Source organism: Astyanax mexicanus, chromosome 3 (genome assembly GCF_023375975.1).
Source record: "Astyanax mexicanus isolate ESR-SI-001 chromosome 3, AstMex3_surface, whole genome shotgun sequence".
NCBI lineage: Eukaryota > Metazoa > Chordata > Actinopteri > Characiformes > Acestrorhamphidae > Astyanax > Astyanax mexicanus.
Window position 1 is genome coordinate 23202850 of NC_064410.1, and position 21243 is coordinate 23224092.

General features: G+C 38.4%; 1 protein-coding gene across 2 annotated transcripts in view; it reads left to right on the forward strand.

The window, feature by feature from the left end:
- LOC103033741 (glutamate receptor ionotropic, kainate 5) overlaps nucleotides 1–21243 on the forward strand; it is a 239690-nt gene that overhangs the window by 1890 nt on the left and 216557 nt on the right. For both annotated transcript variants that reach the window (XM_049476212.1, XM_049476214.1), the window contains exon 2: nucleotides 11826–13920. The gene's annotated coding sequence lies outside the window, so the exon portion shown is untranslated. The remainder of the gene's footprint in view (nucleotides 1–11825; nucleotides 13921–21243) is intronic.

A 21243-nucleotide genomic window follows, 5' to 3' on the forward strand; every position in this document is an offset into this window, starting at 1 on the left:
TTACAATGAAACCAGACTGTTTTGATTGTGTAGTATGTAAATATTTCCATTACAAATACAAATCAGGTTTTCTTACATTGTTTTGAACTAAATATATTTCTTACCTGTTGCTTAACTGTATTTCATTTGTTATTATACAGCCATTTCTTCATTTTAAGATAAGATAAAATATAATAAGATGATCCTTTAACAATCCCACAATGGGGGAATTTGCAATGTTACACAGCACAGAGGAAAGAACAGAAAAACAGGTCAGGGAAATATATATACAAATAATAAATCTATATATACAAAAGATTACTGAAAAATATATAAAAATACTACAAATATAGTAAAGGAAATATATATAATTTAGAAAAATGTATAATTTAGACCTGCAACACATTCCAAAATAAATGTTGTTCAATTCAGGGCCAGTAATAAGGTAAAAAAAAAAAAAAAAAAAAAGAATCAAACAAGTGATATTAAATCAAACAGGTGATTGTAGATGTAGTTTAGTACAAAAGCAGTATGCACAAAGTACTTTAAAAAAAGGAGGATAGACAGAGAAGCTCCAGTTTGTAATTGTTTGTAATTGAAATTATTGAAATGTCAAAAAACAATGTTCCTCACAGATTATCTCTGATTCCTCAGGCGAGACTTCTTTTAAAAACGTCATACGTCAACAATAGCTAATAGAACCACATGGACAAGGTTTTTTTCAAGCACTAAAAGAGAGCTGCGTTCACAAATGCCACATAAAAAATGCTGCTCGAAAATGAAAGCTAATTTTAACCATGCCCAATAATGGTGTCGACTTCTCTGGGCTCTAAGGCTCCTTAGGACCATCCGCTGAGACCATCACACAGTGCAAATGTGCCGTGTGTCAGAGGAATCAGTATTACAGATCTTTTCAGGAAGAAATGGACTATCCAGACTGTTATCAGGAACAAGTGTACACGTCAGAGACTGTTATAGTATGGGGGTTGTGTCAGTATGCTTCTGCGATGGCAGCCTTAGTGCAGATCTTATTTTTGCCCTATTTTTTAAGGGCATTCGTTCATCTGTCAGCATGATAATACTAAACCACATGCTGCACACTTTACAAAGGCATGGCTGCAGAAGAAGGGGGAGCATGTACTGGACTGCTTTACCTGTTGTGTATAGAACTTAAATGTTAAAAATTAAACATCAAAAATGATGTCCTCGCACTGTTACACAGCTTTAGTCGTAAATACTTTATCATCCTAACATTTTTAGAATGGATTTCAGGCCTCAGTTCAGAATGAAGATTACATGAAATTTAGCAGACAGAATATTAAATATCTTGGAGTTTACACTGTCAAAGTACTCATAGAACGCTTTGCTCTTTTTATTATGTAATTTTTTCTCATTGTTCCAACTTTTGCTGTGGTAACAAATGGTTTCTCTTGTCCTCTGAATGAGTTTTTATGTCTACTAAATGTCTAGGGACTGCAGGCTAAGTACGTAATTTAACTCAAATTTAGTATTTAACCTTTGCAACTTTATCTAGACGGTTACATCACCCAAAGGGGTAAACTATTGATTGTTTGATTGTCTGTTGGACTGAGTCCAATACAACATGTATTAGATGGATTTGGCCGTTTATGTTCTCATTATAAATAGGCTTTTAATAATAAATTTGTCTGATATAGTGTATATTAATAGTATTTACAATATTTGAACGAGTTTGCTGTTTACTGATTCAGACCAGAGCAGACAACACACTATAGGTGTGAAACAATACACTCTAAGATTTATAGCCTAAATTGATGGGCCCAAACCCTGATTCTAGTGGCCCACCCCTCTGCACATTTTTGTTTTGTTTCCCCTGCTTTTGTTGTCTTTACGTCATGTGGGAGATAATGTATTTACAAGATGAGTGCATATGGACATTAATGTGTTAATGAGTTAATTAGTTCGAAATTACAGATTGCACTAATTAGTGCTGGACAGTGGGCACCATGGGTGTAGTCACCAGGCCAGTTGAGAATAGACTATTATCTTATAAATGGCTTATGAAACACGCTCTGACAAGGTAGGGGGTGGGGGTTATGGAGGCAAGTAATGCAATAGTTACTTTTACTGGTAACTAGTTACTTTTATAGTGGAGTAACTCAGTTAATTTAGGTACTATAACTAATTACTTTTCCAAAGTAACGTGCCCAACACTGTTTAAACCTCATGTTCAGCTGTTTCTATTGTTTTTAGAGATGGAGAACATGGCCGAAATAATCGTTGACTAATCGAAAAAATAATCATCAGATTAGTCGATTCAGCCCCATTCAGGGGTATTTTATCTTCTTCAGTAACACAGATATCGGAAAGTATCGTAGAGAATTATCTTGAAATAAATCAAGTATCACAGAATCCCAGTGATATCGTGATATCATCTATATCGTAGGCAATGTATCGGTATAATATTGTATCGTGAGATACCCTGTGATTCCCACCTCCAGTACTAATCTGCATTCATTTCACAAGCAGATGTGCTAATACCAGAACTACCCACATGTCCTGTAAAACACACACATCTATAAACACACACACACACACACTTCAGCAGCAACAAGGCAGCCTGCATTCAGATCTAATGTTAAAGACCAGCACACAGGTATAGCAGCAGAGTGCTCACTCGAGAATTAAGAGCACCACATTTGGAACATGCTTTAGAAAAACAGTCCACCCACACACACTTAACACAGTCCATTGCCTTACCTTCCGTCAACACAATGGACAATCTGAGCAAATCAACAGGCTTATTAGACCAAACCATTACAGCAATCATCCTGCAATAACTACTGTTTACAGCGCGTGTCGTCTTCTTTATAAGTGACTTTTTCCACACACACGCTGGTTTTATTTCAAAAAAGAAAAAGCTCAAATGATGTAGCGATGCTTATTTTCTTTACCTTTGCTGTACTGCAGTGTTCTGTGCTGTAGCTACTGTATGTGGCTTCTTCTATTTCTCTGCGTACCGTTCATATTGTTCCTCAATGGTCAGGACCCCATAGGACCACCACAGATCAGGTGTTATTTGGGTGGTGTGGACAGGTGAATTCAATATTCTGGTGATTGGCTTTCTGGAGGTGCTGTGTGCAATGGTATGTGATCATGATGGGGAGTGATGTCAGAGTGTGGTGTGTTCTGGGTATTGTAGTCCAGGTATGACATGGAAGCTTCAAGGGATTATTTTGTGTTGTTCTTACAAATGTTTGCAGTTTATTGTTTTTGGTACATTATTATTAGTTTATACAAAATCAGAGTTTGGTAGGTTAGAGAGTGAGAACTGATTTTTTTTGTTTTAATGAGAAATGAGTTAATTAGTATGGTATTAGTAAGTGTGTAGAAATTACGGACAGCACTATCTTTAGATTAGCCACGTAATTAAAACTTACATTAGTAGCATAAATGACATGATACACTATAGAGTGATATTAATTAAGGATGGTACAATTAAGCAATAATACATGAGAGGGAGTGCTATAATGTGTAATATTGGCACTGCCGTGCTGCTGTCGTATCGTTATTTATTAAAGTATTTTGAGTTCAAGAGGACGGTTATAAAAGCTTGGTTATAAAAAACTCTGCAAGTAAATTAGATCCATTACTGTTCTGTTTGACTTGTAAGCGCGGTACCGTTGATAGGGATTCAGGTACCACCTGTATGCGGTAGAGTAATACATGGAAAGCTTTGGTTATAGTGTATTACCAGCTGATAATGGCACTCATAGAATGTCTCTTAGCCAATCACATTGCAGAATCGGAACTAACTGTGGTATAATACATCAATATTGTATTGTGTCAATCATGTTGTATCAGTATGTGGTGTTTAATAGAGTGTGGACAATGAGTGGACACAGTGTTTAAAAACTCCAGCAGCACTGCTGTGTCTGATCCACTCATACCAACACAACACAACACACACTAACAAACACACCACCACCTTGTTTGTACACTCAATTCTATGCAGTGCAGAGAATGACCCACCACTCAAATCGTACCTGCCCTGTGGTGGTCCTGTGGGGTCCTGAATATTGAAGAACATGTTAAAAGGAAGATGATAATAAAGTATGCAGAGAAACAGAAGCAGGACTACAGGCTGTAATAATAGATTTATAAAGTGGATCTGAAAAAAATGAAATGAAGGAGGTGGTCATAATGTTGTTATGCAAAAAAAAATCACACTGTTCTCATTTCCCATTATATATCTACTAGAGACAGATTATATCATCGCTGTCCTATGAAAAACATGTATCTTCATTTTTGTTCGATTTTCAGTTTCCTACATAATTTGAACAGACAAACGGTCCCTTACACTGTGCCAAAATTTCTTGATGAATAGACCAATAGAAACTCTTCAAAATGACCTGAAATAAACTCTTTTTACATTGACTTCCATTGAAAGTTTACAAGGTTTTTTCTCTCTCCTGTAAAGTTGCTGTTTTGGACATGAGTGTTTTTCATTGGACAGCGACGAAATACAGTATATCTGTCTAGTATCATTTATTTGACTTTAATCCTGGATATATGGAGATATTTGGAGTGCGTTATTATTAGTATCACGACATTCGGGATCATTCAGGACTTCTGTTACAAATCGGATAAAATTCTTGTATTTTTTTTTTTTTTAATATCTCAGTTAGGGGTGCACCATATCATTTTGTATGCAATAATAAAATTGATTTTGTATTCAGTTGCAGTAGTGTATTCTTAAAATATCTAAATTTTTAATGAAATTGTTTGTCATATCGCCAAAATCGTGAAAATACAATGAAATATCGTGATATTATTTTAGGGCCATATCGCCCACCCCTAGTCTGTAATAACAGATCTGAAATTAAAGTGGATCTGAAAAATTTTTAATGAATAATGTGTGTTGAAACAAGGAGGTGGTCATAATGTTAGTGTGTGTGTGTGCTTGGAGCAGAGTGTTGGCTGGTGGATTGATACATTTAGAAACATGGCAGCCACTTGACTGCCCTTCTCTTTTTCGCAGATCTCGCCAACGGGCCTCTACGCACCAGCTGAGGCTAATAGGCTTACATAACGTTCCAGCACACAAGAGTCAATGTTGCAGCAACGTTCCTCACCCAACTTTCTACACACAAGCACACACACACTTTTATAACGCATCACACACACTTACACACACGTACACTGCAGCACAAAGCTCTGCTGAGGCAGGTCTGCCTCCTGTAGTCCGAGGTTGCTAGAAAGGAGTGCGGGCCTTTTTGGGATTACAGCGTTAAATGTCAAGTGCGGTACGGAATTAATAGGTCAGAGAGGGATGTTAACCGGCTGTATTTTCCCGCACATAATTAAAGTTAATTAGTCTGGGCCAAAAAAACAACGGTCACATCAGCATCAGTTAGAACTGGCGGCGAGGCCACAGCCGGCGATCATGTGCCGCGCTGTCAGGAGCAGAGGCCAGGTTCACTTTAATTTAATCTGCATTTTTTTTGGGGTCCCCGAAAATATAGTGCTGTGAAAAAGTATTACAATTAAAAAAATAATAATAATAATTATAAAAAAACACATTTTAACACTTTGAACTCTTGGCTGTTTTGGTGTGTTTTTTTTTTCTGTTTTTGTTTTCAGTTCCTCTTTCAGGTCTTATAACACAGTAATTATATCAGACAGTCACATGCCATCAGCTCTTTTACTGCAGAAGCCATACTCAGAAGCTGCTCAAAAATATAATCATTTAAAATGTAAAAGGAAGCAGAATTTTTATATTTTCCTGGAACTGATGTTTTGGTCAAATTTTTTTTTTTTCCTTTTACTTATTTTTGAATGTATAGACTTTAGATATATTCACACTGTCATGGTGAGCACAGAATGCAGACACGTGCAGATACTGATAAAAATGTGTTTATTATAAAAATAAACAGATGTAAGACGTAGTCGATACAGAAAATGGGTAATCACCAGAAACCAGAGCAATGTAGACAAAACCATACCATAAACGAGAGACAGTCCAGAGTTCATACACGAGAGATCCAATGTCAGAGGTAATCCAAGAGGCAGTAGTGAAAACACAGTCCAGGTAATACACAAACAATCCAGTATCAGAGGCAAAGGCAATAATCGGCGTCAAGAAAACAAAGGCAAGGTCATACACAAGATAAACTGATACAAGAGAGAAAGTAACGCTTTGTAAAGAGGAGAACCTACAATACGCGGCGTGGGTGTTTGTGTGGAGTGCTCTTTTATAGTGCCAGTAATCAGTATTCAGGACTTCCTGGAGGAAGCAGGTGAGGTGTCACGTGATCAGGTGAGTGCGTGATGTCAGCGGGTGGTGCATTCTGGGTAATGTAGTTGTTGACCTGAGAACCTCCGTTAGAGCTGAGTGTGGAAGGGACAGAGGAGCTAACAGCACCAGACGTGACACACACCTATGATATTTTTTCAAAAATGATTCATAGTCGGTCTCTTTCCAGCTTCTGCCAGAGCGTCTGTATGTAAGTTTGTAAAGAATGAACCAGTAGTCCTTGTAGAACTGTTAAAACTAAAGGTCGGAAAGCAGGTCGCAGTTCTCACGAGCGTTGGTCGCGGCCGCCTCAGAAAACTTACAGAGTCTGGTTTGAGCTCAGAGGAGCTCCGGCACAGACACGAGAGCACCGCTATTACGCCTATTACACCTCTATGCAGCGCTGCAGTGAGTTTCAAGCTGTAATTTTATTTCTTTAAAAAGATCAATAATCAAGGAACTAGTACTTTATTTTAAGACCAACATATAAAACAGTAGTTTTACATAACATTGAAACATAACATTGCAATTTTGTTTTAGTTTTTTGCAGAGGGTGGTTTCAAATATGTGAGATGAACCATTTTAATATTATATGTTGATTACACTAATTAAGGCAAGCAGAAGAAGTTTCAAACTGAAAAAAATACTTTTAACTATTTTTCTAAATCTTCAAACTTTAAAACGGGTAAATTTGACAAAATCAGACTTTGACTAGGCCACTCCAAAACCTTTATTTTATTTTTTAGAGCTTGCTGGTCTGATTCAGGTCATTGTCTTGCTGCAGAGCCCAAGTACGCCAGAGCTTGAGGTCACAAACTGATAGCCACACATTCTTCTTCAGAATTGTTTTGTTGAGAGCAGAATTCATGATTTTATCAACTACAGCAAGTTTCCCAGGCCCTGAAGGGGCAAAGCAGCCCCAGACCATTATGCTACCACCACCATGTTTGACTTTGACAGTAAGATGTTCTTCTTTTGAAATTATGTGCTCCAGTTTTTCTCGTCTGTCCACAGAAAATTTTTCCCAAAGTCCTGGTGATCATCAATATACTTTTGGCCGAATGTGAAAAAGGACTTTTTTTTGTGTTCTTATTGGTCAGCAGTGGTTTTTGCCTTGGAACTCTACCATATATACCATCTTTGGCCAATCTCTTTCTTATTATTAGATTATTGACCCTTTTCGTTATTAACATTTTTCGCTTAATTACTCAGGACTCCCTTCACACATCAACATAATCCATATATGGATAGAAATGGCGGAACTTATTTTTTCTAAAAATAGTGATCACATCCCAGTGCGTTAAAGCTAAATCTACAAGAAACCCATTGAGAAAAACACCTAAAAAAGTGAGATCTCCTTCCCCAACCAATATTATTTACCTTTAGTTCTTCAAACATATTATTTATATGATGTTTCAAACCAAATAGTAATATCAGTAAATGACTCAAAAGTGTCCACAGAAAAAGTGTGAAACTACCTGCACTCAAACTAAAGCTAGGTATGGCACTACTTTATATAGATTCACTACTTTATATACATTCAAAAATAAGTTAAAAAAAAAACAGGCGCTTGGTAAAATTTTGACCAAAACACGGCCAGTTCCAGGAAAATATAACAATTCTGCTTCCTTTTATATTTTAAATGATTATATTTTTGAGCAGCCATATGGTTTCTGGAATAAAAGAGATCAGGGCATGTGACTGATATAATTACTGTGGTATACGACCTGAAACAGGAACTGAAAACAAAAACGAAGACAAAACACACCAAAACAGCCTAGGGTTCAAATGGTTAACACTGACTTAACTTAGGCGGGTGTGAACTGCAGTTCTTTAGATGAAGTTCTGGGTTCTTTTGTGACCTCCTGGATGAGTTGGCCATGGCTCTTATGGAGTAATTTTGGTAAACCAGCCATAACTTTAAAACTTTTTCCAGTCTGATAGATGTCAAGGACTTTTTTTCTGTCTTCTCACATTTTCTTAGGCAAATTTGTTGTTTTTTGAGATCTTTTAGCTGCTTCATGTTGTCAGACAGGTTCCATTTTAGCGATGTCTTGATTCCACAGGTCTGTGAATCTGTGAGGGGGCAAATACTTTTTCAGGGCACTGTATTTTCCTCCACACAAGTATCATGTGTCAACCCAACAATGTGGCGTGCAGCATCCCAGAGAGACAGATACAGAGGAAGAAGGGAAAGAGGAGAGCGAGTGAAAGAAAGAAAGAGTACAGAGCTGAAGTGCAGAGCTACATGGAGCAGACAGTGAGTGATGGCATAGGCATTAGGCTGTGGAAGGCTGACTGTGAGGATGTGTAAAAATAGGATGTGATGGAGGTGAGGCTGGACAATAGTTCAATATAAATATAAATATTGCTTAGATAGAAAGTATTTCAGTGAAGGTGGGATGATTTTTAAGCACATTTTCCATATTTTAAGAGAAGATGAATGGTATGCAATAGAATGGAATTTGGGGGAATATGCCACAGATGTGGAGAAAAAAAGCCACATGAGCAGCTGTATTGAAATTATAGTTCCCACAAAACACATCTGGCCATTTCCCAATTAAAAAAACAAGGATGAACAGTGAGGTTTGGCCCATGTTATTTGCCCTCTGCAATATCTTTGTATCTGGCAACTCTGATGTCTACAAAAAGACCAGGTATAACTTATAACATATAGTTACCTTTAGTAAACAAAAAATAAGGTTAAACAAATGTATTAAGTTTTAGATGTGTACCTAGTGTACCTAAAGTACCTATTGCTTAGATGACAGCTTTGCACAGCTTAGTCAGTTTTTCTGAGGTAGAGTCACCTGGAATGGCTTTCAGTTAACAGCTGTGCTGCTGATCTTGTCAAGAGTTATTTACTTTAATGTCTTACTTCTTAATGTGTTTAAGAGCATCAGTTGTAAAGTTGTAAAGAGGTAGATTTGGTATACAGTGAAATGCTGTATTTGAGTAATGCTTTAATCCATATTATAGCAAGAACTACTCAACTAAATTAAGACTAAGTCAGTTAGTCACTCCAAAACAAAGCTTAAAAACTTTGAAAGCATCCTTAAGTGCAGTTGCAAAGACCATCAAATACGTCATGATAAAACTGGCTCTCATCAGGACAGTGCAGAACCCCAGATAAATGCTTCACAGAGTATTTAAATTTCTTAGAGTCAACATCAGTGAAGATCTCTCTAGTGAAGCCCCAACACACCAGGAGGATGAAGACTAGCACATGCCTCCACCGATACATGTGAAGTCAGCCATGCCCCCTTTTTAAACCACAGCATTAACTAGTAGCATCACAGCATGCTTGGAGGAAAGCGCAGTGACTCGGTTCCGATACATCAGCTCACAGATGCAGCCTTGTGCTTATCAACATCACCCTTTGTAGTGATGTGGAGAGAGAGCTCCATCTGGGTAGAGAGAGCAAGACCAATTGTGCTGTCTCAGGGCTCCGGCAGCTGATGGCAAGCTGCTTAAACAGGATTCGAACCAGCAAGCTCCTGATCATAGCAGCGGCACCTTAGTCTGCTACAGTTGCATAATTGAAAGCATTCTCAGCCCTCTTTAACATATGGTCAAGACAGCCTTGAAAACCTCAGAAATGGTCCTTTCACCACTTCAAAGCCCTTAGAAGGGTCCACAAGATCATCCAAGATAATACTCATCCATAACTCAGGAGTGTGACATCAAGGACCAGGAGATTACTGAACTGTTTCTACGCCCAGGCCATAGTCCATAAGGGCTCTGAACACTTCACACCTAATTATCCTTCCTTCAACAACCATTTCATCGTTTTTATGCTCCTGTAGCTGCATTATTATGTAGACTGCCTGACCATTAGCTTTGATTGCAGCACGCTGCGTTCACTGTGGCATTGTTTCAAGAAGCTTCTGCAATGTAACAAGATTTATTTCAGTCCAGTGTTGCATTAATTCATCTTTTCACCAAGATCTTGTAGCAGCATTGATGATGGTAGAGTCTGACCACTGCACAAAGCAGCACTTCTCCATCCAGCACATCCCAAAGATTCTCAATGAGGTTAATGAGCTTAATCAGCTTAAATTGTGGCTTTTTAATAATCAAATATGTGAACATTAGAGCATGAACCGCCGCCTACTGAATACTGAATATTGTTCTATATTGTAAGGGATGTTGTGTTGTTAATTGTTATCGTATTGTATTGTTTGTATTGTGTATGATGGATATTTCTTTTTGTATTATTTGTACGTAAGTTATTGCTTTTATTTTAGGTTGCCAGAGTAAGAGCCGGCCAGGGACTACCATTGAAAATTAGCCTTTTATGGCTAACTCTGGCTCATTTACAGTTGTTTTCTGTTGATTAATGAGCATTGTCCCTTTCAACTAAATAAATAAAAAAAAGACTAGCAGGACAAGAAAATACCAACAAAAACAGAAGTCAAACAAACAGAGTAAAGATAACAAACCAAACAAACCATACAGCTAAAAGGAGGAGTCAAACAAAGCATATACAAAGCAGATACAGAACAAAGGAAATGGGGACATGGGGTATATTTAAGTAGAGCAGAAGAAAGAAGGAACACCTGGGGAAGGTAACAAAGGAGCAGAGTAACAAACTAAACACAGGTGAGAACACTGATGGCAGGGCAGGGCTAAAGCTAAAGACAAGACAACAAAAATAAAGCAATGTGTTTTAGAGAACATGAGAGGGAAAACAAACAGGCTATTTAAAAAAAAACAAGACAAGAAAATAACAGAAATGAGAAACCTAGAAAAGAAGAAAACAAACATGGGCTCTGTAAGGTGTAACAACCACAAATACTGTTTGAAATGTATATTTTGTACTGTAAAAGAGTTTCATACTACATGTCTGTTAAAAGGTCCTAGAGGGCGCTTAAGGGGAATCCATCTAAAATGCCTGATTTAAAGTGCTTTGATTTATAGAATTTCTGTACAGGGGTTGAACATTGAAACTGAAACACCTGGTTTTAGACAACAATAATTTATTGTCCCAACGGACAGTTCTGGTGGAAACAGGAGAGTTGAGGTGCACATTGAATTCTGCCATGATTTGGACAGCCGTGGTTTTGTGTTTTTTTGGATACAATCCGGGTTACCACCCGAACATCCCTTTCAGACAGCTTCCTCTTACAGCGTCCACAGTTAATCCTGTTGGATGTGGTTGGTCCTTCTTGGTAGTATGCTGACATTACCCTGGATACCGTGGCTCTTGATACATCACAAAGTCTTGCTGTCTTGGTCACAGATGCGCCAGCAAGACGTGCACCAACAATTTGTCCTCTTTTGAACTCTGGTATGTCACCTATAATGTTGTGTGCATTGCAATATTTTGAGCAAAACTGTGCTCTTACCCTGCTAATTATACCTTCACACTCTGCTCTTACTGCTGCAATGTGCAATTAATGAAGAATTTAGCCATGAAACCTTCCACACTAAAATGACAGGTGTTTCAGTTTCATTGTCCAACCCCTGTATTTTGATATACAGTATGCATTTTTTATTTGGTAGAAGTTTTTCATCAGTGCAACAGTTGTTAAGAGGACTTCTAACTCTTTCTTTCTCTCTCTTGTTTCAGATTATCTCATTCCTTCAACATCCAGCCATCGTGTCATTTCTGGCTGCTTACCGCTGAGTCTCCCAGCATCCTTCAGACCTTCCTAAACATTCCCTAAACAGAGGGAAACCAGACTGGTTTTCACAGGATTTTGGCGACTTATGCATGAATTCTGTCTCCATCAGTGTTGGTGTTATTGGTTGGAACATGACAAGAAAATAAACTTTGGAACGACCAATAGAGGAAGTCCTCGAAGGAGGGCTAAATGAACATCTTTCCACACAGTTATCCACAAATAACTGCCACCGAACTGGAGTTCGATTGGGAGCTTTAAAAAGACAGTGAGAGAGAGAAAGAGAGGAAGAAAGAGAGAGGGAGGACAAACAGCGTCCAATCGCCTGAAAAAGCCTTTGATTTCGTAACGTGCTCAGAGGAATCGAATCCGTGCCGTATCATTCGACGCGAGATAATTGAACTTCCTGACTGGAAGGCAGTTAAAATGGAAGTCCAGAAGTTGGAAGATTTCGCACTACAAATACACTGTGACATTGTACAATTTCTGGCCTGGTTGCGATGTGTTCAGGATCAGATCTGAGTGAAGTTTTTTGGACTTTTCTTTTTGGACGTTCACACATTTAATATTTAGAATTAGTCCCCCTTAACTTATACATGAGAATGTATCATTGAAGAACTTGTAGGTGTATATATATAAGCATACATATGTATATGTGTATAGAGAGAGAGAGAGACTTAAGAGAGAGATATAAACTCTCTACATAGATATATTTACTCTATAACTCTCTCTATATATATTCTCTCTTTTTTGAGGTATATAAGTGACACAAGGTCTTGTCTGAATGGTGGAACAGAGGTATAAAGCATTTCCAGCAAAAGAAGATGAGAGAAGGAAGTGGATTGGAAGTGAAAAAAGTGTCTTTTTATTCAGACTCTTTTTTTTTTTTTTTAGATTGGCAACTCGTTGCCTTGTTACAGTGAGACACAGAGAGAGTGTGATTTAGAGAAAGAAAGCAAGAGAGAGGGAGAAAGAGAGAGAGAGGAAGAGGACAAGATAGACAGTGCACTCTGGAGCAACAGTGGCTCAGGCAAATCAAGACACTCTGATTAGCTGCCTTGAGTCATTCAGGTGAAACGACATACAGAGAGAGATACAGAGAGAACGAGGGATAGAAAGAAGAACAGTCACAGAACACAGAACAACTCATTTTTTCACTTTTTTTTTTCTTCCAACATATCCTCCTCATATTTTGTCACCTACCATCCCTCCTCCTCCTCCTCCTCCTCCTCCCACACCCCCACAGTTGCCCCAACGGACTACAAAGGAGATTGTCGCACATTGCAGCCAGGGAGAAAGAGAGAGAGAGAGAGAGAAAGAAGAGAAGAGGCATTTCCTCTCCTCCACTAAAACAGAATGTTCCTTCCCGCCCGCTTTTTTGCTTTTTTCCTTTTTTCATAGTCGAAAAAGCCGGCTGCCCTCGGTCCTCTCCTCTCCTCTCCTCTCCTCCGCCGCAGCCTCCATCCCTCCCTCCGTTCCTAAATAAGACGGCGAGACTGGAAGGAAGTGTTATTTACTTTATCGCTGCTGGATCTGTTCTCCCGCTTTGATAGATTTTTCCTTCTTTTTTCTCTTTCTTTTTTTTGTGTGTGAGAGCGTGTGTGTGTCGCCTCTCCATCCCGAGATCTCGAGAAGGATTGGTGTTGTATCAGAGGTCAGAGCATCAAAGCGAGGGATCGGGACTACCTTTGGGAACGGTGCTACCCTTGCGTAAAAGAGAAGGAAGAGGAAGAGGAGAAAGAGGAGGAAAAGGAGGAGGAAAAAGAGTCAGGGGGAGGAGGAGGAGGGAATCCTTCAAAAGCCTGCACTCCAATTTCGAGAAAGCGTAAGATCTGGTCCCACGTGTTTTCCCCCCTGCCTCCTCCATCCATCCATCCATCTATCCCCCCCTCCTCTTTTCCTTTTCGGAGGGATCCTTGGATATTTGTCTCTCATCCCTCTCTCGTCCTCGGAATCTGTCAGCATTCCTGAAGGGACGCAGCCGGCTTGCATCCGCGCCAGTCCTTTGCTATTAGCTGCTGCTGGTGTCGTCTGCTTTATTCTGTGAGTAGAAGCATCTGTCTCTCTCTCTCTCTCTCTCTCTCTTTCTGTGTGTGTGTGTGTGTGTGTGTGTGTGTGCGCGCGTGGGCGTGTGGGTGTGCAGGATTCGCTCTCCATATGGTGTCCAGTCCTCTGTGTAGTGATGTTAATGTGTGTCTGCTGTGATGTGTTGCACACGCGTCCTTGTGTGCATGAGAGAGGGTGTGTGTGTGTGTGTGTGTGTGTGTGTGTAAGCGTGTGCACACACACACACACATGTGCATGGGCACATTAATGTAATCAGGTTAAAGCCTTTGTAAACGCTGGAGCTTTTCTAGAGACATGAATATGAGCATCCTGGGTTTAACATATTGGGTTTAACAGCTCTGAAAAACAAAATGAAGAGACCACTTCAGTTTCTGAATCAGTTTCTCAACATTTTGCTATTTATAGATATTTATTTGAGTGAAATGAATATTGAGGTTCTATTCTATAAACTACAGCGAACATTTCTCCCAAATTCCAAATAAAAATATTGTCATTTAGAGCATTTGTTTGCAGAAAATGAGAAATATTTTTTTTTATATTTAATTTATGACACATTTAAGAGTTCAGAAATAAATATTTGGTGGAATAACCCTGGTTTTTAATCACAGTTTTCATGCATCTTGGCATGTTCTCCTCCACCAGTCTTACACACTGCTTTGGGATAAAATGCAAGCAGTTCAGTTTGGTGTGATGGCTTGTGCTCATATTCCAGAGGTTTTTAATTTGGTCAAATTAAAGAAACTCATCCTTTTAAGGTGGCCTCTTATTTTTTTCCAGAGCTGTATATGGCATACTTAATTATTGCATTCCATACTGCCATGTTGAATCTTGTTGAAGATTGCAAATCTCATGTAATTGATGCTTTGTATTTATGTATGTGTGTGTGTATTCAGTGTGCATTCAGTAGAGGTCCACTAGGACAGGTGGTAAACTGATCTTAATCTGTTATGTTTGTGTGAGATGTTGTTATATACAATGTATGTGTCCAGACGTTTGTGGACACTCCCTCTAATCCTCTTCTAATGAGTGTATTCAGCCACTTCAATATGTGTCTGACACAGATGTGCACTTTACAGTTGGCCTGGCAATAGAATGGGACTCTCTGGAGCAGATAACCACCAGATCGTATTGGGTTCATGCCAAGCCAAATGCCAGGCATGGGTTTAGAGGGGTATAAAGCCCCCCAGCATTGAGCTGTGGAGCAGTGGATCTCTGGTGGAACTTGTGGTGGTGGTGTGTTTTCTGGAACACAATTTGATGGTGCTCCATGAAAGTTGAGTTTTGGGATGAGTTTTGAAGTTAAAGGTCTCATTCTGTCCATTGTTTTTTTCATTCATTTTAAAATGTCTAGTATGAATGCCTCTAGTATGAATGAATACCATGTGAGCTTGTTTTTGTGAAAAAAAAAAATGCATAGCGCTGCTTTAGTCCAGGGGAGAAGCTGGGGGACTGATAGAATTTCTGCTCTTCCTCATGAATATTCATACATGCAAACATATCGCCTCTGATTGGCTAACAACACTGCAAGGCAAGTGAGATGATTAGAAATCAGTTAGAGATGTTTTAAAATAAAGACACTGCTAAGTGCAGTTCAGCCCCTGACCTAGTCTTAGACTCTCTGTAAAACGCAAAAATCCACTGGAGATCCTATGTAAACCTATGTAAACACACAGAGGTGGGTAGTCCAGGTTCCAGGGTGGGACTGTTTTAAACATACACCTACCTATCTCAGTTGTACTTCACTGGTGGTGTTCCGTACCATTTTTGACAACAAATTCGAACCATTTGTTCCTTAGCTCTGAATTGATGTGTTATTTGCACAAATAACACAGGAATGATCTGCCATGCTGTTCCTGTCTGACGAGACGATGTCAGCTTTTAATGCTGTCTGTGGGCGGTTGCGAGCCAAGGTGGGCGTGGCCATGAATGCTCATTCACAGATTGATGTAGACACGGGTGCTTTTCCTGATCCTATATTTCACAAAAACGAGAAAAAAGTGGATTTTATTAGGAGGACACCATTAAGGAGTTGCATGGTGAAGAGGTGTATTGAGGTGGTGATTGTTCAGAATCCTAGCCTCACTAATTTTCTTTCTCTCTCTCTCTCTCTCTAAACCCCCTCTCGCTCTTCTTGTTGCTGAATACAATGCTAAATGAAAGCCTACCATGAATTCTCTAAAAATGTAGTAGAGGGTCTTTCCTGGACAGTAGAGACAGTTACGCCAACAAAAACAGGATAAACCCATGTATAAACGTGCAAATGTCCTTGATTTGGGAAAAGACAAATGAATAAATCTCAATAATTTTGTTCAGTAATAAATAACATGTTACTAACCTATTTATCGCTAAATGCAATCAAATTCTCACAGCAATGCTCCAAAATATAGTAGGCCTTTTTAGGATAGGTGTATTTTTAGCTTTTTTTTTAGTATTTGCAAGATTGATAACCATTATTTATTATACATTATTTATTATAGACCTCCATTCAGAACATATAACATGGAGTTTTGTGTAATAGTGAAAACAATCATTAAACTGATATGGGTGAGTTTGTAATATAAATCACAGATATCTTTTTACAATGTTTGCTCTGTTGTTAAATTCTGCTCTTTCTCCATTTCTCTTACTCTCTCTCTCTCTCTCTCTCTCTCTCATACCCCGCCCCCCCGCTTCCCCCCTCTATCTAAGTCCCTTAATCAGTGACTGACTCTCTTGGGGCTGGTTGATAATTGAATAGCCATATTGATAATCTGCCATAGTGAGACAGTGGGAAAATCACACTTATTTACAGTTAATTGTTGCGAGGAGAAACGCAGCTCGTTACGTTGCACAATGCTTGTCTCAGGAAAGCAAGAAAAAGAGAAAAAAAAGCTGAGATCTATGAGCACTATGCTTCCTCCTGATTGTTTACTCGCTGTACGCCAGGTTGGATGGGGACCAGGAAGCTCCAGCGTGGCTCCGTGGTTTGGTTGGAGGTTAGTCATGGCTTCGTGTCGGGTGGAGTGGGAGAGTTTTGGAGATATTGTCTTGACTGTTATTAATGGTGGAGCTGTGTATGCTGTGTATGCTGAGTTAGAGTGGGCTGTTGACAGGTTTGAAGGTGAGGTTTTGATGGAACCTGTTTACAGTGTGAGAGACTAGAGCTTGTGGGGGCAGCTTTCAGAAATGTCACATTTTAAAATGTTCTGTTTAGACATTCAGAGTTGTGGTTGGGGTGGTTGGGGCAGAATTTGCGGTGTATTTCCATATTTTTATTAGATATATGCACAGTTTCTAAAAAAAGAACAGGGTGAGGATGAGACATTTAGGCCCAATCCCATTTCTCTTCTGTAACCCTGTCTCTTGTTTTTGAGTGTAACTCAACAGAATTACAAGGGAATGGTTGAATCAATGTTGATCACCATTGAGTTTGAAAAGTGAATCAATGTTTATATAACAACGGTGTTTCAACATACATTACATTAGTCATATGTCAACCACATTTCAAAGGCCTGTTGTGTTCCAGCTGGGTGGAGTGCGCCCCTGGTGGTCAATCATGGTCCTGCAACTAAAAACTATACACAAACAATACAGAGGGCACACAAGGAAAATATATATACAACCAGAGGTCGTAACAAGAAGTATGTCCGAAGATCAGACACTGAAAGTAGCCAGGCTGGAGACTGAAACTGATGGCCTGACACCCTGGCTTGATGCCATGGCCCAACTGCCATGGCCCTACTTGACTGTAATTCCAGACAGCACACATAATATATATATATATATATATATATATATACATTTTGTGGAATGAATACTCAATAACCAATATTCATTCAGTTGCAGAACAGAAGCTAAATCAGATGGTCAGCTCTCCCGCCTAAAGGAATTTAACCTATTACCTTTAAGCCTGGGGAACATACTTTTCAAGGTTTTCTCAGAGCCCTTAATAACTATGGTTTTACTACAGGGGTTGGACAATGAAACTGAAACACCTGTCATTTTAGTGTGGGAGGTTTCATCATGGCTAAATTGGAGCAGCCTGGTGGCCAATCTTCATTAATTGCACATTGCACCAGTAAGAGCATGAAGAGTGTGAAGGTTCAGTCAGCAGGGTAAGAGCACAGTTTTGCTCAAAATATTGCAATGCACACAACATTATAGGTGACATACCAGAGTTCAAAAGAGGACAAATTGTTGGTGCACGTCTTGCTGGCGCATCTGTGACCAAGACAGCAAGTCTTTGTGATGTATCAAGAGCCACGGTATCCAGGGTAATGTCAGCATACCACCGAGAAGGACCAACCACTTACAACAGGATTAACTGTGGATGCAAGAGGAAGCTGTAGCCAGGCGCTAACCCGGATTGTATCCAAAAAACATAAAACCATGGCTGCCCAAATCACGGTAGAATTCAATGTGAACCTCAACTCTCCTGTTTCCACCAGAACTGTCCGTCGGGACAATAATTGTTGTGGTCTAAAACCAGGTGTTTTAGTTTCATCGTCCAACCCCTGTAGGTCTGAACACAGATTTGCAGTAGAGACAGTAGACTACAGAATATCTAACAATATATTCTTAATCATAAAATGATATTCTACATTACCTATGCAAAAGCTATTGGTTATACCCAGTAGGAGTGTGCCATATCGCATTGTAAGTGATAATATCGGCAACATTTATGAATATTGTGAACGATATTATACCCTGAAATATCCATCCATCTATTACTCAACCCTAATTATCACATTAGGATACAAGATTCTTTCCCTGTTTTTAGCTAAAGAAAAATCACACTGTTCTGATTTCCCATTATATATCTACTAGAGACAGATTATATCTGTCCAGCATCATTTATTTTACTTTAATCCTGGATATATGGAGATATTTAGAGTGAATTTTTAGTATCATGACATTCTGGATCATTGATTTTTTATTTTTTTTTTATAAAATGTATAAATTGTTTTGTCATATCACCAAGAGTATCATTATTGCAAAAATACCATAAAACATTGTAATATTATTTTAGGGCATTATCGCCCACCCCTAGTACCCAGAAGGCCTTGAAGAAGACTCAGACTGTCACGCTCAGATGAGAGGAAGTTGGTTTCGGATAGTACTAGTGTCACTGTCCACAATCAAGCAAACCAGAAACCCAACCAGTTTAATTAAACTGTATCAGTTCTGCCTGAAAGAGTGTTCGAACATCTCAACAGTTTGTTGCCTCTTCTTAGGGTTGATTGATGAGTTAAGAAGAAAAAGCCACTGAGTATTGCCACCAGCTCTTGTAGAAGAACCAAACTGTCACCCTCAGATGAGAAGAAGTTGGTTTGGATGGTACTTGTGTCAATGTCTTCAGTCAATCAAAGTTAACATTGCCATGGCTGCTTCCAATTGGTGTCAGTAAACCAACCAGTTTAATCAAACTGTCTCAATTCAGCCTAAAAGAGTGGTCGAATATCTCACTAGTTTGTTGATGGCTACCAGAAGCATCTGGTCATGGTGCAACATTTAACTATAACGGAACATCCAACCAAATGTTAGGTGTGGTGTATGTAATAGAGGTGTAATAACTAACTTATTTTTCATTGTTGCCAATGCTTGAATGCAGTAATGTGGAAAAGTTTCCTGTGATTGAGAAAAGAACTCCCTGGAAAAAAAACAACATATTTCTTTCAAAAAAAGCAATAATAGTATACTTACATATTTACTGTTTATCTTGAAGCTTTACAAGAGATGCTCTGTTGACTGTCCACTTTAATACAAACTATTTCCAAACAAATCACCAATGTATGTTTTTCTATCTGTATAATAGGTGTGATATTATGATCATCATTTTCTATATCTGTAATAGCATGGTTTTATAAACACACATATATAAGCACAAGCACAAATACCTTTATAAGCACAAATACCTTGACACATCATCCTTGTCCAATCCTCCTTGATTTCATGAGTTGAAAAAAGATGTTAAAGCCAAAATATGGGTGAAATACCTGTTAAGTTTAAGTAAATTGAAATTCAAAGGATTATGAATAAACCATGACTCCTATACTGTGAGCACTTGGTATGATTTTCTTTGTAACTGGTTTTAAATAAATTACATTCGACAACATTTTTCTCGACCCATAAATTTATATTAGGCTTACAAATTAATTTTATGAAAAAGGATAATTACTTTTAGTATAATATCATGATAGTAGTGTCCTACATTTTACAATTACATTTGGTCACATCTAAAACACATAAAAAAAACATGTAGGAATAAATGATCAGATTGTTCATTTTTTATGCCTAGTTAAAATAAACACCTTAAAACATTGTATTATTATCATTTTAGACCAGCTATTTGAATTGTATGTAGTGTTACAAAATTAAAGCAGGTCTCATATGACCCATTAATAGAACTGTCCCAAATTCCATTATATACTTTTTTATATTATTTTTATTTCCTCATTTGTACAGTGTACAGGTGGAACTAAGTGAACAAACACAAATCCACATTGTATCATAACTTTGACAGGCATATCATGTTTCACACAATATTTATATAAAACAGAGAGAGTCATTCTGCAGCAGTGAAAGGTTTATTTCCTTTATTCAGGATTTGTTTGTATTTATGTTCCTTTGATCGCAATAACTAAAGTAAAGCAATGGAACAGCTTCCAGCATCTTGTGGCGGGGGTGCCGAGGCGCAATATATACTAGGCTTCCAGTAGCGACACCTTGCAAAATCTGGACACTGTATTGCTACTGTACTGTAACAATAGAGCCTTAATAAGCAGCAGGTTAGAAATGTAGCTAACTGATGGATATCACAGCAGCCCTGTAACAGATCATGAGCGGAAAATGCCTCTGGCTGCACAAGTAATTAATCTACTATTTCCTTAAAATATTGGTACTTTACTCTTGTGATTTTTTCTGGTAGGTTGCTGTTTATTTTTTTAGCCAGAAATGTTGCAGCACGGTTCATGGTATGCAACATTATTTGTGTACATAGCCTATTAAATTCAAAGTATGGCTTATAATCAGGCGTGCACATTAGCCTGGAAATGACAGAATTTATTTTAGAGAAACAATGTATTCACAGTATAACCACAGTTTTGTTGTTTGTCTTGAAGCTGATTACTTCAGATTTAAAATATTGCATCTTGGCTATATGGTGTGCTCCAATATTTGAATTCAGTTCAAATTCTGCAGCTAATACAAATAAAAAGTCAGGTATCTGTTTAGTAGGTGGTTTCTTTGCTCACTCAGGCAAATCTCATACAATAATGATTGACACTTTTCTCACAGCAGTTCCATTTGCTTTTGCAAATG